A 6064-nucleotide genomic window follows, 5' to 3' on the forward strand; every position below is an offset into this window, starting at 1 on the left:
CTTTTCATGCCCCCACACCTCTGCTGTGACAGCCCCGTGTCAGCAGGTGAGGAGGTGGCCGGGTTTGGGAATCCGTGGCTTAAAGCAGATTCTTCCAGGTGCCTGTGGCACTCAGCCCTACCGTCAATAGGGTTGTCTCCATCTGCAAGACTCCTTCCCTGAAACGAGCCAGCAGCAGCACTTCGAGCCATCGTGGATAAAAGACACTGCAGTCTGATTTTCTCGGGCAGGACGCATGTCACTCGCTAAGGGAGAAGGATTTGATCAGCTCGGCTACGACGGGTGCTCTGCTCCGGAGCACAGAGCCTGTGGGGACGGGCAGGGAGAAACCCAACCATGCTGCTTGAAGGCACGTGTTCCCTACAGCCGACGGGGTCGGCTCTGCCAGCAGTGTCACCCTCCCCAGCCCGTGCCACCACCTGCTGCCCCTCCTGCAGCTCTTGTGCCCCCAGGACAGAGGAGGAGGAGGAGGAGGAGGAGGAGGAGGAAGGTTTGAGCTGCTGCTGGCTGGGTTTTGGCCCAGCCCTGAGAGGCAGATGGGGCAGGGAGCAGCAAAGGGACCAGAGCACCCCCAGCAACACTGCTGATACAGGAACGCACAATTTCAGCGCTTTGGGTAATGAGAAAAAGTGTTTTCTCAGGGAAAAGAAGTGAAATGCTTTTTTTATTGGAAGCGCTTGCTTTCTGTAAGGCACTTGCAACATTTTTCGCAGTTAAAATACATCTATAGCATCATCCAGTGCTTCTTCATACTTTCTCTCTCCAGAAGTATGATATGGATCAATGAAAATGTCCTCGGAGCTTATGATAACAGCCTTGCTCAGCATCTTCCCTCTTGAAAGAAGCCCAAGGGACAGAAAGATTCGCATTTGTGCAAGAAGAAGGATTTTCCAAAAGGGCTGTTCCCCCACCCTGGAAAAAAAAAAATGCCTTTAGAGGAGCCTCCGGGGGCCCAGGAAGAGCCACCCATGGCTGGATGTGGAAATTCCTATTTTACGAAGCAGGCTGGGAGGGAACAGTGGGGGGAACAACCCCGCTCCAGAGCTTCCCATCAAGACCAATTTGCATAATTAACACTAAAACTAGTCTTTGCTCTGTCATAACGATTAAGACGGCTCACAAAGAGCCTGGCAAGGGCAGGACTTTGTGCGGTGCCAGCCAGGTCCCCGGGTCCAGGGCTTCGGGATGGATCCGGGTCCCCAGCGCAGAGTCACCAAAGGTGCAGCCAGCCCCGAGCCTGGCCCAGCACTGAGCGCAGCGATAATAGCAGTTAGACCTGATTCTGCTTGGAAAATACACTTTAATCAGCCCTTTTTGGCTTAGCATTGAAATCTGAGCAGTGCCGGAGCGCAAAGCCGCCGCTTCTCCACCACGAAGTCCTGCTGGTTTTTCAGCTGGGCTCTGTTTTAAACGGGCCTCCCACCCGCAGCGATTGTGCTCAGAGACGGGTAATTATGAAAAGGGACTTTGGTGCCAAAGCGCGGAAAAAAAAAAAAAACTAAACTAAAGCAGCACCCAAACCTGTGAAGCCTCAGCCTCACTCGCACTCCAGCACGCTTGGCAACACGAGGGTTTTTTTTTTTCCCCCCCTCTCAACAAAATGTCAAAAATGTACTTAATGAGAAGTTCTCCTTTTACAAACGAAGCAGTAATCTGTCAGAAGGGAAAATGTGCTGTAAACTTAGTCAGAGCTCATCCCTTGACTCCTCGCCAGCATGCATGAAAGTTCATTAGCGAGCTGGGCTGGGCCGGGCTGGGCGCTGCGGCGCGGGGCTGGACTGCCATCTACAGCGATCCGGGAGAATTAAGAAATCCTGCTGCAGCTCCAGGAGCTTCCCTGGCTCTGCTCGTCCTTCCCTCTTCTCCACCTCTCCCTCTCGTTGGGTTTTGGGGTGTTTTCCAAACAAACAACGCAAGCGATGGGCCTTGCAAGGGAACGATGCCGGGGGCGCGGGGCAGGCCCCCAGCGGCACCACCGCTCGAGGACCCCTCCGGCAAACGCCTCCTGACTTTTACTAAGGGTTTATTTTGCCACCAGCACGAAACCAAACGCAGCAGGGACTTCAGTGGCGGTGGGAAAGGAGCTGGTGCCCAGCCCCGGGGCAGGGATGCCCCCACACGTGGCTTCCCCCTGTGCCAGGATGCGGCCCCGTGGGCGGCACGGCGAGCACCCCGGGGAGCTGACGGAGGGGAGCGCGCCCGGCTGAGAGCCGCGCTACAGCAGCTACCAGAAAGATCCGCGTGAGAACATATGGTGTGTTTTAAAATGCACCCATAACATTTATTTAAAATACAGGCTCTAAAGCTTGCCAGCAAAGCTTAATCGGAGAAAACCTTTCCTTAGGCTGGAACCTCTCCTATTGTTTCACCCAACGCATTAAGCTTGTATTTATTCGATTTGAGCCCAAACAAAGGGGGATGTTGCACTGAGCGGTGTTCCTAGGCTTCCCCTGCTCCTGCAGGGTCCCAAACCCAAGCTGCTGGGCCAGCGGGTGCCTCTCCTCACCCCAGGTGCTTCTCCTCATCCAGCTCAGTTCCCTCCACCCTGCTCAGCCCCCCAGCCATAAAAGCCCTGCAGCTGCAGGGGGTGGCTCCCCTGGGGTGGTGCTGGTGGCCCTGGAGGAGCAGAGCATCTCCGTGTGTCCCTCCTGCTGCCGTCAAGGAGGATGGATTTCCAGTGGGATGGACACAGCAGGAACAGCAGGTGGGCTCTTCCCATCACCTTGTCTCTGCGCAGCCCCATAGCAGAGTCCTGGTGCTCCACAGGTAGCTGGCGCAGACCCTAATGTGAGTGGGGCTGTGCCCCACAGCTCCCATCCCGCAGCAGGAGGGATCGGGGCACGGTGGCAGGGAGCTTGGGACAGCCCCACAGGGGGGCTGGGGTCCTGGACACATCACGGTGCATAACTGGTGTTTAATGACTGCTGCACCATCTAGAGGAGATGTGGCTACTGGTCCTGGAGCGGAGGCCAAATCCAGCCGAGGCGGATGGGGTGTAGGAAAAGGATGAGCAAAGCAGCCCGGTTACGAGAGAGGTGTGAATCCTTCAGGCAGGCTCGGTGTGAGTGATTTCAGGGCCTCGCTGATGAGCCCAGATGGCCTGTCTTTTGCAGAGAATGGGAATGGGAGGAACAGGAGGCAGAGATGATGGCACTGCCTGCTTCAAGTGTGTGACTGATCTCTTCTGGCTGCAAGGGAGAGGAAAAAATAAATTAAAACTCTCCAGCCTGCAGCCAGGCTGACCGCACACCCCCGAGCACGGAATCAACAGTGCTGAAAGCAATTTCATTGCTCAGCTGGACCCGTATTACTTCTCCCTCTCCGAACAGATGTGCCAGTGACACTCATATGGATTGTGGAGAGGTGAGCGCGTGCCTGGCAGCGCCCTCCTGCCCTGCTGGCAGCACCGATCCTGCTGCTGCTCCGCTCCCCTGCCCACAGGGTGCTGGGGCCGCGCCGCTGCTCAGAGAGGGAGCACGAGGCAGGTTTGTGCAGACACAGCTCCTCCATCAAGATTTGGGCAGCAAAACACCAGGGCTACGGCTGCAGGGATGCAGGGAAGGGCTGCTCCGTCCCTCGCAGCACAAGGGATGCAGCAGCTCCGTTCCCACTGTTTGCTTTATTTTATTTAATTTTTTTGCCTACCACTCATGCCTCTGCAGATTGCACAAGTCACAAGGCAGCGCTGATCACATCCCAAACACAACCACGGGCGCGTCTCAGCTCTCAGTCTGCCTCGCTTGCTGACACCCGGTTCTTCTCCTCCTCCCACGAGCTCCTCGCAGCCGGCTCCTTCCCGTGGGCCCCGCACGGCTGCGAGCTGCTCCCAGCCCCCGCGCGCCTGCCCCACAGCCTGAGGTGTGCTGCCCCCGCTCCTTCCCACCCGTGCTCGTGGCTTTCCTGAGCCTCGGCCAAGCCGGGGACGGGCAGGGAAGCCTGGCCGAGGGCCACAGACAGCCCCCACCCCGCAGGATGCAGCCAAATGCTTCAGGTGATGGGACTGCATGCATCTCCGTAAGCTCCCCGGGGCAGTGCCGGGTATGGGTGTAGTGTCGCTCCCTCTTCAGGAGCCAAATTTTGGGTAAAGTGCCCTAACCTCATGCTGCTGTCTTACCCTGCCAGCCCCAGGGGTGCAGGATGGGCCGGAGAGGGTTCAGGTTGTTTTCCACAGGGCTCAGACCAAAGCCCGAGGATTCGATGCCAGGACAAGAGGATACTTTAAAAGGGCTGTTTGGTAATGCCATCAGCCCAAACCCCATCCAGGAGCATAAGTTTAATATTGTCCAAAACCATGAGTTTAATATTGTCCAAAAGGACAGGATTTGGTCTCCTCCAGTGTTCCCGAAGCCATTTTGGCACTGTTGCCCCAAAGCCCTTGGCAGTGCTCAGTTAATATTTCTCCATCCCCAACGGTTCTGGGGAACAGCGGGGGGAGTCAGCCCCTGGAGCACCAGGAGGTGACTTTGGCCCACGCTGGGAGCAGGATGAGGACTGGGGGAGGGAAATACTTTGGGCGTATTTGCCAAATGCTGCTCCCACCAGTCTGAAATGGCTCCTGGGAGGTGCCCGCACCCCGCAGAGCAGCCGGGAGGTTTTTGCTCCGTCTGGCTGCTTGGCCAAGGGTGGCTGCACTGGTTTGTTGGAGGAGAGCCCAGGTCAAAGAGCTGCGTGGTTTTGCTGTCCCAGCAGGGATTTTTTTATTTTTTTTTAACCAGTTCGAAAATTCAAAACAGTGGTGACTTTTGCTTTGATCCAAACCTTATTTAATGCAGCATTTTGGCCGCTCAGCCGAGCAGCAGTTGCTCGCAAACCCTTAATCAAAGCCTGCTCGCACGAAACGCGTCTTGCATTTGCGAAGCCGTGGGCGAGCGAGCCCCGCTGCGCACCACAGCCCCGGCCTGTCCCCTCCCCGGCCACCCCAGTGCGACCAGGGTGGTGGCAGAGTCCTGTGGGGGCAGCACGGACTCATCCTGCTCCACGGGGACCTCGGGGGGGGGAAGGCGATCCCTTTGTGCCGTGCTCCGGTCGGAGGCTTTGAACTCCTGCCAGCAACCCCGTTGTGAATTCGCTGCAAGAGGCTTCAGTTGTTTGCAGCCAAGAGAGTCCGCGAGCGCTAAAAATAGAGAGCACTCCTTGAAGGTGATCCGAAAAGCTTTCCTAAAGGGGAAGATGCCTTTTGAAAAAGCTGGCTTGGAGCTAGCGGGCTGGGAGGGTGCTGCAGCCGGCTCTGCCGGGCATCCGGAGCTCCCGCACGGCTGTCGGTGGAGTCGCATCACAGGTGGAGCTGAACGAAGCTCCTGTTTCTTTCAGTGCTGCAGGACACAAGCTCCTCCAACCTCCCACACACCCTGCAGGCCGGCTGCCTCCTGACAGCCCCGTCTCTGGGGCTCAGCGCCTCGGCGCTTGCGGCTGCGAGCTTTGGGAGGTGCCAGAAGGGAGCCCTCAAAAGCCCCTGCCCCGTGGTGGAGGAAGTCACCCCGTGGCTCAGGAGGAGGCGCTTTGCTCCCAGATCAGCTCAGGAGGGAGGCACGGCAGGGCACAGCCTCTCCGATGCGACATCGAGCCCGTGCCGTGATCCCAAGGGATGCCTGCGGTGCCTGGGCATTATCCAGGCGCACCCCAGGCTGCCTCCAGCCCCCCCAGCGGGTCCCCAGCACTGCCCTGAGGGGGCTGCAGGGATGCTCCTGGGCAGGTCAGAAAGGTGCTGTGCAAATGTGACGCTTAGCAGCGCAGGGACAAGTCTGTGGCCCTGCTGGGACTTCTCACCAGAAGCCAGCAGAGCTGTAACGGGGGGAGCTGGAGAGCACAGGGCGTTTTCTTTTCCTCCCCCGGTCCCCTCGAAGCTCGCAGCAATTGCAGCACAAAGTCAAAGGGGTTTGTTTCCTTTTGAAACGTATCGCGACCGCAGCATCTCGGTTTCATTATGGCTTTTCTTTGCGTGGTGGGGAAAGCAGCAATCCCGCTGTACAGCTTTGATCTTGCCCTTTAAAAAGTCCGTTCTGAAGCTCCCAGACCCCTTTTCATCACCTTTCACCACGGCTCGCGGCACCTGATGCCCTCATAT

The sequence above is a fragment of the Anser anser genome, assembly GCF_964211835.1.
Source record: "Anser anser genome assembly, chromosome: 21".
NCBI lineage: Eukaryota > Metazoa > Chordata > Aves > Anseriformes > Anatidae > Anser > Anser anser.